Source organism: Lissotriton helveticus, chromosome 6 (genome assembly GCF_964261635.1).
Source record: "Lissotriton helveticus chromosome 6, aLisHel1.1, whole genome shotgun sequence".
Taxonomy (NCBI): domain Eukaryota; kingdom Metazoa; phylum Chordata; class Amphibia; order Caudata; family Salamandridae; genus Lissotriton; species Lissotriton helveticus.
The window spans coordinates 1,029,244,451-1,029,258,883 of NC_136067.1; the positions used below are offsets into that span (position 1 = coordinate 1,029,244,451).

The following is a 14,433-nucleotide window of genomic DNA, read 5'->3' on the forward strand; positions in this document are numbered from 1 at the left end:
TTTTTAACTACATATGAATGAAATTCCCAATCATTATCGTCTATTTTTAAATGAGTTTTATATTTGTTGCACAAAAAGTTCTTAAGTATAGATACTATTTTTTTATAAATAAAGAAGAGAATTGTAAAGTCATGGGGTCCTACTTTGATGTATCTAGGGAAACAAATGGTATGATGAATGCAATAAGCAAAGTATGATTTGGGTGTGAGGTTGAGTGAGATATACCCAAAGGGAGCTCTTTATACGACTAGATAGTCTATGTGCGGTACCCCGTCCCTTTGGATTGTGGGGTCCCTCTCTGTTTCTACAGAACCACCTCCTTAACACCTGCATCAAGAGGCTAAGGATCTTCTGACACCTTAGTGGAACCACGTGTCAATGGCCATAGCCTGCTTACCCCCCTGCGTCAGTTGGCCATGGGCTGACACAGGGGAGGAGTATAAAGGAGCCTCTTTCACCGGAGAGATTCCTTAATTTAATTTTTTTAGCTTGAGCTGCTCAAGAAGAGCTCATGTGCAGCCAGAGGTTTTATTTATGTTGTACTGATGATCAACGTGCAGGGCGCACTAACGTCCTTACTGGTAAACTGAAAGTAAAACGAGACAAGGAACTTGTTTTACTTCCACTGCATCAGTGCTGACTGGGCATTTCTCAGCCCCCCAGCACTGGCTGAGGCAGTAGGGGCATCAATGTAAAGGAGAGAAGCTCCCCTTTCCAATGATATCCATGCCAATTGGATCCCTGTTTGGAGATCGCTACAGGAGAGCAATCCCCAAGCATGGATCCACCCACTAGACACCTGAGATATGGCAGAGTGGTCCCTAGGCAAGAGCTTGTGCCCCACCAATATTAAGTTTTTTTGCCCCCACCCATCTGCATCCCATGGGGAAAGGAAAGTGTAAAAAGCCCACTAGACACAAGGGATAGTTAACATAAAAAAGGGGCAAAGAGTATTTCTGCCCCTGGTGGGCAGACTGGAGGTTTGCCCCTATCTGCCTCCCTCGGGTGGGGGGGAGGCGGAAATCCAAGGAGACACCAGGAAAAATGATTTTGGAAAAAGGGGGTGGTGATGGACAGAGTTTCTGAATGATGCAGAATACTCTTACCAAGTCAAGAGATCATGGTTTTAATCCATCACCTGTTTTTTAGCTCATTGCACCATCCCAGCTCAGAACCTGGCTATATGCAAATTAGTCTGTTCCTGTCCCAGTGCATGATGGGAACAGGGCAAACCAAACTACCAAGCCAATTCTTATACTGGGAAGGAGACAAGCTTCCGGGGACCGGTTTCTGGCATCACAGCCTTCGTCGGCCCGGTTTGCTTGAATCCTGATGGTGCAATGAGGAAGGGACTCACGTATGAGTATACCCTCCCACACATAGTGGAAAAGGTACAGAAAAAAATATGGGTTGGTCTGCCCACCAAAAAAGGTGCATTTTTCTTTCTACTTCGCTACCTCGGGAGCCAGATGTGGGCGATTACCCCAAATTGGGGCAGAAAGCCCACTAGACACCAACAACAATATGAAAAGATGAGGGAATGGGTCAGGGTGAGGCATAAGCCAATCCTAAATTAACTTGTGCTTGGCACACAAAAGTAAGGCTTAATATAGAGGTAATCTGTAAAGTATACATGCTACACATCAAACAGTAATACAGTGAAAACACCACACAAAAGGATACTACACCATGTTAGAAAAATAGAACTTTCTTTAATAAATAAAACAAGACCAAAACAACAAAAATCAGAGGAACCAGAGATGTGCTATTTTAAAGATTTGAGGGGGGAAAATGGCAGCACCAACTTTGGATATTTGATTGCGCTGGTCGAGGACAACGTCACCAGTTCGGGCCAACCACAATGGAGCATGGGCCAGCTAGAGGGACAAAGTTAGGCCCGCTGAACAGTGTACCTTAAATCCTGGTTTGATGGGTGTTGCAAGGTTCCGCATTGAATATGTGTTGCACAGTCGAGAGATGTGTTGGTTCCCACATGCGGTGAGGCTGCAATGCGAAGCCCTGCATCATCATTGAGTATCCCGTAGACGGGGCTTGCGATATAAAGTCCGGAGTCAAGGATGCAATGCACAGTCGGGAAGATGCGTTGGTTTTGAGAAGCTGCAACGCTACGCTGCAGGGTCCATCATTGAGGCTGCTGTTGATGAGAGATGTGAAGGACTGCGCTGAGGATCCGTCGTGCAGTGGCAGTTTCGATGTGCTGCAATGCAGGTCTTTACGATGGGTGCAATCTACGCACCAGCAGCGTTGAGTAGCTTCTGCTTGGGTGTGTACCGCACACCAGAGAGGATGCGTTAGTATCGCTGGTTCCAAAGAAGCTGGCAGTGCACCTTAAGCCCACTACCAATGGTCCAGGACTGGGGTAGACTCATATATGGCAGAGTCCAGGTGCAGATACAAGGTTGTTGGAAGCCTGTTGTGTACATAAGGCTTCAGATCAGGAGGCCACCAATAAAATTAGCCCTTGGAGTCACTCTAGGTTCAAGAGAAGCAGGTCCAGTCCTTCTCACCCAGGCAGCAGTTCAGGACAGCATTCGCAGCAATCCAGAAGAGTGGCAGTACTTTCAACAGCACAGGAGTCCTTCATCAGATCCAGAAGTGTACTAAAGTGGTGGTGTTCAATGTTTAGTGTGTATACCCAGTTGTGCCTTTGAAGTGGGGAGAAGATTCTAGAGGCATGCCATCCTGGCCTTGTCCCAAAAGACCAGGCCAAGAGTTGAACATTCTTCACCTGTCATCACCCAGAAGAGGCTGGGCTGGGCCACCCCTATTGGCTGCAGTTTGGACACAGAAGGTATGTGGCTTTGAGTATTAAAGGAACAATCCCACAATTGGAATAAGATCTGATTTACTGCGAGGGTTCAAGGACTAAAGTCTGACCATGTACTTTACAAGTGCACTTTTGATAAGTGTTAGATTTGGGAGCCTCTAGTTGGCATAGGTAGGTACTTGTGACAAATAGGGACCCTTGCCTCTAGTCAGGGTAAGGGGGTACACTCCTAAAATAACCCCTGCTTACCGCCTTGGTAGCTTGGCACGAGCAGACAGGCTTATGTCAGAGGCAGTGTGTAAAGCATTTGTGACCACATACAGTAATCTAGTGACAACACTACAGATGGACACCAAACAGTTGTATACTAAAAATAAGTATTCTTTATATAGATTTAACACAAGACCATAAATGACAAAAGTCCACAATATTATTAGCTTAGTTCTCTGACACTTTGAGTCAATGTACCTTATGATGCGTTACGCTTCCACGATAGTGTTGCAGCGATCGAAATGCGGCAACGTTCCGGTGCAAAGAAATAAAGACGTGAAGTTCTTCCAGATGTGGCATGCTTCTCCGATGATGCGAGAGGTCTCGATTCGATGCGTCAGCTGCAGCGGCGACACCCTTGTTCCGTGATGCGGTGACAGCAGCTTTGGCGGCAACTCTCTTCTCCGACGTTGCGAGATGCATCCCCGCAATGCGACAACTGCAGCGGCGACACCCTTGTTCTGTGATGCGATGACAGCAGCTCCGACGGCGACATTCTTCTCCGTGGATGCGAGGTGCTTCTCTTGATGCGGTGCAATATGACAGCTACAGCGGCGACATCCACAATGCGACGGCAGAAGCAGCAGCGATGGCGACACGTTTCTCCTGCGTTGCGAGATGCTTCTCTCGATGCAGTGCAATACGACAGCTACAGCGGCGACATCCAAGATGCGACGGCAGCAGCAGCGACGGCGACACGCTTCTTCCTCTTGAGTCACGCTTCCAGCTCCTTGCAACATGCAGTACCTGAGAAGGCCTCAAAACAGCAGCAGGCACTTCCCAAGGAACTCTGGGGAGCTGGGGGTTGAAGTCTGTTGTCCCTGAGACTTCAGCAGGAGGCAAGCTCTTTTCTCAAGCCCTTGGAGATCCTTACAAGTTGATGAAAGTACACAAAGTCCCTTTCTCCTCTCTTTGGCAGTCAGGCAACCACTGCAGGCCAATCCCCCAAGCAGCACTTCAGCTTAGGGATAGTCTTTCCTCAGTTTTTTTAGGTTCCTCTCCTCAGCAGAGGTTTCTTCTTGTTTGTCCAAAAGTGATCTAATTTCTTGGGTTCATCGTCCCAATATTTATACCCCAAAATCCTTTGTCCTCTGAGGGCAGAGGGGCCTTTGCCAAGTCCAAACCAGTTCTGGAGCACTTTGTTGACATGATTCCTTCGCTTCTTTCACAGTGCAGGTCAGAGACATCAGCTGCACAGGAGGTGGAGTCAGCATTGTGGAGGGAAGGCACAGCCCCATTCAGGTCCCAGGTGCAACTCCTCCCTCCCATCTAGATGCAGATCTCTCTATTCACCACTGGGCTCAGTCTTTCTGTCTCCTGGAATCCGCCAGCCCTTTCACTCAAATTCCAGACAAGGAATACACAACCTAGCAGAGGCAGGCTTGGATAGTTAGACAAGAAAATAGCTACTTTCTAAAAGTGGTATTTTCAAACACAGAATGTTAAAATCAACTTCACAAAAAGATGTCTTTTATCATTCTGAGTTCAGGCATACTAAACTCGAATTTCTACCATGTTCCCTGAGTTAGTTAGGATAATAAAATGTAATAATCTAACTGCCCATTCTGGCCTATGGAGAACAGGTAGCCTTGCAATAGTGAAAAACTAAAATGGCTGTAATTCACTATTAGGACATGCCACACACACCAGGGCATGTCCTACCTTATATTTACAATGCCCCTGCCCTTGTGCCTACCATAGGGGTGTCTGACATGAAGGATAGGGAAGGTTTTAGGTACTGGCAAGTGGGTGCACCTACTAAGTCACATGGCAGTACCAGACTGCACACAGGCTCTGCAATGGCAGACCTTAGACACATTTTTACAGGCTGCTTCTGTGGGTGGCACAATCAGTGCTGCAAGCCCACCAGCAGCACTTGATTTACAAACCCTGGGCACTCCTGGTGCACTGTACTAGGGTCTGACATGTAATCCAAACCAGCCAATCATGTAATCACAAATTCATATATTAATTTACAATAGGGAGCACTCGCACTGTGGCACTGGACAGCAGTGGCACAGTGCCCAAAGCATCTAACACCAGCAAAAACACATGAGGCAACAGCAAAAATGGAAGGGAGACCCACGCCAATGGTGCCAGGTCTAACAATAAGGTGTGTGAGTGTCGACTGATCTAGGGGAAGTCACAGATAAAATAGGGAAAAGAAAAGCAGCTTAGCCACTGCTGGAAAGCACAATACCAAATAACACACAATTAAACTGCCTTCAAAGGGTGTGCTCTGAATAGTGCTGATCAAGGGGAGTTAGAGAGAGGGTGATAAAACACTGTTTGCGCTGCTTTTAAACCAGATTATTTTTTTTAACTACTGAATTCTTGCACATTATGCTTTACACTAATTTGCACCTTTCTCTGCACTTGCACTTTCCCTCTGCCTTATTTAGAGCCGGGTACTGGGATGACCAACAACTAGACAGCATCTTGGTAGGCGGTCTAGTCTTTGATCCAGGCTCTGTATTTACCGAGCCGTCAGACGCATGCCACTAGCATGCATTAAGAGTGTCACTGGCCCGCCATAGGAAAGCCCATCCGCGCCAGGAATGCACCATGCGCCAGGACCTCTAGTCAATTTTCTCCCCTAAAGTGCACTAGGGAATGGTTGGTGTGGCTCAACACAGGTAGGCTCTTGTCCTGTAATATTTTAATTGCGGTGAGGGTCAAGACAATGTACATTTTAGCCACTGCGATTTTGCCTGCCAGGTGGAACCAATTTCACTAGCAGGCATGCCATGGCGTATTTCTTCCCCCAAGTTCCTAGACTCTGCTATTACCAGACTGAAACACACTTTGATCAATACTTGTTCTCTTATTAAACATAAATTGAATTTTTAATCACATTGATACCCAAATCCCCCGATATAGCCTTTTAACTGAAACCTGGGCAGACAAGACCACGAATCCACATCTAGTAGACGGAATACCAGCAGCATACCCTGTTAGTACGTTAGACCATGCTGGTAAGCGGGAGGCGACTTAGCAGTGGTCTAGCGTAACCACTTTAAGTCACTTTGTGAACCTGCTACATTAGTGGACTTTGAAGCTATGCTCTTGAAATGCCAGCTAACGAGTAACTTCACCTTTAATGTGCTACTGGTTGAAAGCCTACCAGCCCTAAAGCCAATTTTCTATATGCATTAGGTGACATCCTGGAGCCTAGCATGCAATACCCTAATTTCACAGTTTTAGGTGACTTTATTTTCCATCTGGAAAATCCCAACAATATAGAATTTGAACAGATAATTGTCATTCTGAGTGGTTTCAATCTTATTTATTCAGTTTGTGCATACCGCCACACATGTATGCTTGATGGCAATTTTTGAAACAATTCTGATAAACGGTTAGAAACTCTTTTACCCATCATCTGGTCAGATCGTAAGGCTGTTGATTTTAGCCTAAAACTTCGGCCTTTAGTTCCTGTCAACAAAATCAATAAAGCTGAATTGACCAATATTTTAGATATGTCTCAGCCCTTAGCCACGAAAGACACAGTCAGAGCAGCGGGGGCTATTCTGAATGGATAAGGATGGCAGTTACAAAGCTGGCTCCCCTCAAAACTATTCAAAGTCGCAGAAGTAGGCCCTTAGCACCCTTGTTTTCTTCTGAACTCAGGGACCTAAAACAGATATGCCGAAGACAGAAGAAAGTATGCAGAAGGAACTATCACACTGAAGAAAACATCAGATATAAACAATACATCCAAGATTACATTACACCCTCAGAAGTTTTCAAAAGGATCGATTCTCAAGTCCAGCAATTGCTGTGGAATGCAGGCTGCTCCTGCATAGCACTGTGTAAACTCCATAGAAGTGTTTATAGGGGAGATTGGCGGTACCGGACATTCTTACTAGGCTGCACAGCTCATTACAGTCAACCACTGGATGGAGCACTCCACATGAACCGAGAGCCCATGGGGAGGGGAGGTTTTGAAATGGTTCTGTACAACAAGACAGTCAAGGGGGTACTGCTGACACAGATCCAGACTTTGGTCCACCTGTGGAGGGAGGCGTCAAGGTATCTAGGTGGGGGGGGGGGAGGATTGGCGGCTTTGAACCTGCTTTGGAGTAGTGACATTCTGTGTTAATCTGATAAGCATTTCTTATCTGAGCGATATATGGTGAGGGCAGGTGATGGTGTAATTTGATACCTTACGACAAGAATATGACCTGGCAAAGACAGAACTATTCAAATACCTACAGCTAAGACTTGCCCTTCACAGGCACATAGCAGAGGGGGATCAAGTACTGGAGGCAGGTCCGCTGGAGGATCTCCTTAGTTTGTCACTGTTGAAGCACAGAGCACAGGGCAATCTCCATGACTTACAGGGGGATAATAAATAACTCTTCCCATCTCTTGGCTACCCTGAGAGCATCCTGGGAGAGACACGAGGTGATGATGAGGACTGGGCAGAAGCCATTCAAAGCCCCTGGGAGGAGGCCATATGAGCACAATATAGATTGGTCCAACTTAGGATACTCCATAGGGCATACTATTCCAGGACTCTTCTACATAAAATGAATAGTGGTGACATCTCTGTTTTGCCGATCTCACCAGTGCTTTCGACCTGGTTAATCACGAAAAATTGTGGCGAACACTGGTTGAGATAGGATCACCCAAAGATATTGTTGTTTACCGATCTCAAATTTATACTTTCCGTTTTGGGCCAAAGGGGGGGTGTACACCAAATTTTAGGGTAATACGAGGAATTAGGCAGGGGTGCGTTTTAGCACCCCTACTATTCTCATTGTATATAAATAACGTTGACCGTTGTTTGCAAAATATTAATTCTGATGTACCGAAAGTGGGATCCCGACCGACACCAGTGTTGCTCTATGCAGACGATGCCGTCCTTATTTCAAGGATGGCAAATGGTTTGCAACATCTGATTGGAAATGTTGCCCTTTTTATGACTAGAATGGATCTCAAATTAAACCTAACAAAAACCTTCGTTACGACCTGTGGAAGGAAAAATAGATTGATTAAACAACAACACGTGGAAGGTATCACGATTTAAAGGGTTTCGGGTTTTACCTATTTGGGTCTACTTTTTTTTTTTTTTTTTGAAAACCTTTATTGATAGCAAAAGAAGACAAATCGAGGCCCACAACCAAGCCGGCCGGCCGCAGTGTACAAAACAGTCAGGAGTCATCAGGCAAATAGTACATAATCAATCAATACAAAGCTGAGGCCGTACAATCGCAATAGGGGAAAAGAAATACAGAAACTAAAGGGCTAAAACACAGGAGTAAAGAAGGCTTAATTTTACAATAAGGGGAGAGGACATATGACAGGCACACTTGCAATACGGAGGCATCCGATATCCCGTAATCAAACTCAACATTAAGAAGGGGGCGTGGGGCAAAATATCAAGGGGACAACACAATGCAATCAAGAAATCAGGATATGTGAGATACAGTCAACCCCTGAGCGTTATCCTCGTAACACGCCCGCCACCCGGGACACTACCAAGCCAGAACAGTGGGATCGGAAGACAATGCATGAAAACCCGCCCGTCACAGTACCCTCTGGGACGCAGGAAGGAAAAAAGGGAAGGGGGACTAGGTAAGGGGGGGGAAGAGGAAGGGAAAGGAAAATGGAGGGAAGAAAAACCAAACAATAAAAAGGGAATAGGGAAATATGAAAAAAGAAAGGTAAAAGACACGCCGACACGGCACCCCGTGGTGAGAGGACAGGAGACAAAAGGATTAGCGGCCCAAGTGGGGCATGGCAATCGGATGAAAAGACAGTCAAAATGTAGCAGGAGGAGTAACGACGCCATACCCCCACCCGAAACACACCATAGGAGGTCGGGACAGACGCGGCCTCACGAAAAAGATATACAAAAGGGCCATAGAACCAGAAGACAAACAAAAAATAGGACCCAACCCACCCGTCCCACCCTGCACCCCTGTAGAAGGCTACGGCCTACCCTTCAAACAGCGTGCCTGTCGCCCTAAACCAGAACCCGAAATATAGCAAGAAGAAAGAATGAAAAATGAGACAAAAAGACCACAAAAGCGGAGAAAGAAAACAGGAGGGAGGAGCAGAAGAACTATAATACAAACGATAGGCCACAGCCCTCCGCCCAACCCGACAAGTACAATCAAAAAAACAGACCAGGATGACACCCCATCACGCGCCACAAAATATTAGGAGAAGGGGACCTCCCACCCCTCTACGATCAGAGACAATTGTGCAACGAAATCGCATACCGGGAATCAAGCAGAAGTCGTACATTTCACCCCCAACCCTTCCGAGCGACAAACCCCACCCACCATATGGCAATGTACAACCACATACTAAATACGAAAGCAGCATATAATCGAGTGGAATGGAGACTAGCATAGCTACGTGGGGAGTAGATAGATCGACAAGTGAGCAATAGTTCAAACTGAAAGTTTCGATGCATCAACAATCGAAGCACGAGCCATGAGAAACAGGAGTTCAGTTGCGCCACTGGAGCGGGCGAGGTGGTCCCAATTTTAAACACAGGCAAAGTCATCGAAGCAGGCACAGGAGGAAGTCCACCCATAATTCCAGGCAACAATGTCGAACAGGGTCGCAGTACAGCATCCGAGTCCCCGGGGTCCGAACCTTGAAAAGCAGGGCGCCCCAAAGTCACCAGCACATTACACGATCTTCGATCAGCGGTGGAGACACTCAGGTCAATCGAGGGGGGTGAGGCAATGGAGGCATCGAAACAAGAGGGCGACAAGAAGAAACGGCCGCCCAAAATGGCGGCGGATCGTGGCGGACCCACCGAGACGCCCAGGGCCAGGGAAGCGTGCAGGGATCTGAGGGCTTCCAGGATATCTCTGACTGTCGGCTCACGCCCACCAGATCCGATCCCCACACAATCAGGCAACTCGGGCCCGCCGCCACAAGGTGACTCTCGATCCAGAGGGTCGGCCGCCATTTCGTGAATCAGCCCAATCGCCGCCCACGAGGACCCCCAGAAATAACAGTTCTCAAATGTAGGACTTTACAAGCGCCGGGGGTCCCAGCAAGGGCGGCCTCGATGCCAAAAGGATGTCCGCCCAAAACGGGTCTCCGCCCGAACCAGCACCGGTGCCCCAAACAAGCGGAGTCCGGGCCTCGAGGACCAGGGCCGCCGGACAAAGCAGCGGTGGGGGGAGACCCCCTCTCAGAATCAGGTCCCGGGGCTTCTCACCCACGTCGGCCACGCGACCAGCAGGGCAGGTCCGGGTCAGGATCGCCGGGATCTTCGCACATCGGCTCCCAACACTGGTTCTCGCTCTCGGCCGGGGCCGAGAGCCGTCGTATCCCACCGGCCAGGTCCCGGTCCAAGTCTCGCAGATGCCCCGATCTCTCGGAGGCCGGAAGTCCGGAGCCACTGCACGTCAAGACCCCGGGGTCAGATGGTAAGTACAAACAAGCCGTAATGTTTCCAATTCCCCAAAAGTGTGCCGTCCCGGGACAGGATAAAAGACAGGATAGGCAGTCAGGATGGAGGGCTCCGGGAGCCGAGCTAAAAGGCGACCATCACGGCCGCGAGCTAGGCTCCTCTTGGGTCTACTTTTTAATGAAAACGGGACTTGGGGACAACATATTAATTTAGCAAAATTAAAATTTTCACAAAGTATGGAAGGGATCTTTAGATTTTCTGAAAAAATAGGGAATAAACCTGTGAAGGAAATTCTCTCTCTATATAGATCAAAAGCAGTTTCAACTGCTTGTTATGGTGCAGCACTATGGGGGAGAGCTAGTACAGTAACCCTCCAAAAACAGGAGAATACGATTTTAAAACGTTTGCTAGCGGTCCCAAGCTCAACACCTAACACTTTAGCTCATAGAGAACTGTCTTTCCCCTATATTAGCGACTTTATAAAAATAGCTGGTCAAACATTATGGCATGGGATTTGGTCACGCGAAGAAGCTAGGTTTACACAGAATATATTATTAGATTGCCTGGCCTTAGATAAGAGAAGAGAAATAGCATGGCTGGAATATATACAATCACTCTTAGAAAGTTGTAATATCAAGTTAGATTGTAAAGAACCAATGCTAATCACAGAGCACAGTAAGAAAGAACTGAAAAGAAGACTTACTGCTGCTATGGATTTAGCGAGGGAGGGAGATGAAACCAAAAAACATAGTGTTATATCTTACTATGAACGCCCCTTCATCATGTGTATACAACCCTACCTGGTTACTATAAGAAATGTCCAGCTAAGGTTCTATCTTACTAGATTGAGACTAGGCAGCCTACACTATGTAGTTGCATTCCCCGCTAAAAGGAAAATGTACCATTTACTACCGAACTGCCCATGCAACGGTAAATCCCCACAATCAACGTTGCACTTTATTTTATTTTGTGCTTTTTATAGGGACATTCGTAAGCTTATTCTGAAACCTCTTTTTAAAACAAATGTATATTATCATTATAAGCAAGCTTTTAGCATCATTTGTAGCTTGGAGAATGAGAGAATTATGAATGCTGCTTGCAAATTTGTCCAAATGGCAATTAAGAAAAGAAAGACTTATTCGTATTTAGAGATTTTAATGTATGACAATTATGAAAACTAATGATCCTTAGATACTTTATACAAATTGTGTATTAATGAGCTTTTAATAATATTTATTGAATCATGTTTTGGTTTTTATTAATATGGACTGTATTTGTATACTGATAACGATTGTTAATTATACTTTGGATACCTTGTTTTTATAGTATGCTTTTATGGTCATGGAAAATGTACAGAATAAAGCTTTTTGAATTTTGAATTTGAATTTGAATATGGGGTGACACCATTCTGTCTGCAAGGTTGTGGGCAGGTGGGCACCTTCTTTCACATACTGTTGAAGTGCCCATCGACTCAACTCCTCTGGGCAGTGGTATTGCAGGTCATGACCGAGGTCCTGGGTCAGGAGGTCCCTGTGGACACCAAACAACTCCTCTCAAATATGTCCAGGGTAGAGGTGTGGCCCAAGTACCAGAAGATCTGGCTGTCGACGGTGCAACATGGTGCAACATAGTGCACATGCCTGGGGGTCACTCCTCGGCTGGTGGAATGAAAGGTTGATTTAGAATGATGTCAGAGGGCTGAACGGGTAATCTACTAGAGTAGAGAATGCCCCAAAAAATTGGACACGGTGTGGGGCGAATGGTGTGCCTACTGGAGTGGATTGGGAGGGCGAAAGAGGGTGGTGGAGTTGTTTGGGATATATGCTTTGCACATTAGTAGTGTGCTGCTGCAATCAGATGTCTCTCAGATGTGTTTTCTTGACTGTGTATGCCATACCGCAGACTGTGTTGTTGTTTGTATTTTACCTGTTGAATGATGAGAGTTGCATTAAGTTCTGTACCCAATGTACTGTGCATTTTTGTTTTCTTGTATTTAAAATCAAAAGATTGAAAAAAACAGATGCCATTACTCTGTTTATTGTGTTAACAGTGAAACAAATATGTATATCTTGGTTTGGATGAATATTTATGGATATAGTGTTTTTCAATCTGTAAGGTGGAGAAATAGCCCATGTATTCTGTGTTGTCATAGTAACAGCTAGTCATGGCGGCAGTGCTTGTCAGCAACTGCACATTCTATCATGTAACATCAATGGTGTTAAATCACCACATAAGGGTAAACTCATATGGGAAGAAATGAACATGCTTAGGCCACAAATCGTATGTCTCCAGGAGACTCATCTGTCCCAGACTAAGGGTTCACTGTTAAAAGAACTTGTCTAACAGACCTTATCCCTTTTTTGTTTTAATTCTGCCCAGACGGATGTCGCACTCATGGCACAGGATAACAGGTGGGTGGTTTTGCAACAAAAGATGGATCCGGGGGCGCTGGTTGTTAGCGATGATTCAGAAGGACAGGGATTGCTTTATTATTTGTGTAGTATATGGGCAAGATATGGATGACCCGAAGGTTCTGCATTTTCTTTTATTTGAGTTGCATGTTTGGGTCCCACCTTATATTTTATGTGGTGACTTCAACGGAACGCTGTATCCTAAAACGTATTCGGCATCCCAGTCAGTGTCCTCAGACTAGCTTTCTAATGACCCGGCTCTATGAGGCAAGCATTGGCTCCGGGGGTGGTTCATCAGTTAATCTCCTCATATGCTCTAGTCCGTCTCTGGCATTTCAAGTATCCAAACGAACCGGGGTTTACGTTCTATTCTGAACCCCATAATGCTATGTCAAGGCTGGACATGTTCTTGTGCAATAGGAGGTGACCAGGTTATAAATTTAGGCGCACAGCATCAGTATGGCAAAAGTAAGTGATATACAGTAAAGGTGGGTGCTCAAAAAACAGGAAAGGGAAGGTCACCTTCCTTCCCTAAAAAACCCAAAACAGAAGTTCAAGGTAAAACAGTCTAAATAGTTCCTTGTTGAGCACTCCAAATTACGCAGTATATATATAGTACAATATATATCCAAATTTTAGATAGATGTCGAGATATTCCAAATCAAACGAGATATATCCAAATCATGTCTTTTTGGACACAACGTAGCTCCAACTGAGACACCACAATTCTTCGTTGGTCAAAAACGTAAATTCAAATTTATTATGCACTTCTCCAAATCAATATACGGTTGCAGCAGCCAACACGTGTTTCGTCTGGCATTAATATCATGCCATTTCGACTTCTTCAGGGCAATATAAGTTCTCTTCCTGATAACAGGTTGTATATTCTTCAATAGGAAAGATAGGATCGAGACTCTATGTATCTCGATAGTTCATGTATAAGTATCCACTCTGATTTGTCCACAAAAATGAATGAATGAAAGGCGTTTTATAACGCGCGAACTTAGCCCCAAGGGGCATCAAGGCACAAAACAGACACACAAAAGTCCAGAACTACCAACTGCAAAATCAAAATACCATTAGGAGCGGAGCCGCTAATAAGCCTGAGAGAAAAGCCAGGTCTTCAGGCGCTTCCTAAAAACCACCAAAGAAGACTGACTGGAGAGCTCCAGAGGGAGGGAGTTCCAAAGTTTTGGAGGCAGGGTGGAAAATGCTCTACCTCCCCATTTAGCCTTCAAAAATCTAGGAACCGAGAGCATGTTCTTAGATGCCGAGCGGAGAGTTCTCCGAGGGGTATAGACGCGTAAGAGGGACCTAATACCCTCTGAGCCTGAGCCATGAATTGCACCATGTGCCAGACAAAGAAGTTTGAAGGAAATCCGAGAGGAAATCGGAAGCCAATGTAGGTCCCTTCTGGCCATGGTTACAGAAGCAAGCCTAGGAACATTCAAGACCATCCTGGCCGCGGCATTCTGCACCATTTGGAGGCGGTGGATGGAGCTTTTGTTAATGCCACTATATAGGGCATTACAATAGTCTAGACTAGATGAAACTAAGGCAACAGTGGATTGTTTCCGGGCTGC

At 45.9% G+C, this 14,433-nt stretch overlaps 1 protein-coding gene across 3 annotated transcripts in view; it reads right to left on the bottom strand.

Moving 5' to 3' along the window:
- C6H6orf118 (chromosome 6 C6orf118 homolog) overlaps positions 1-14,433 on the bottom strand; it is a 338,123-nt gene that overhangs the window by 175,993 nt on the left and 147,697 nt on the right. The window lies entirely within an intron of this gene.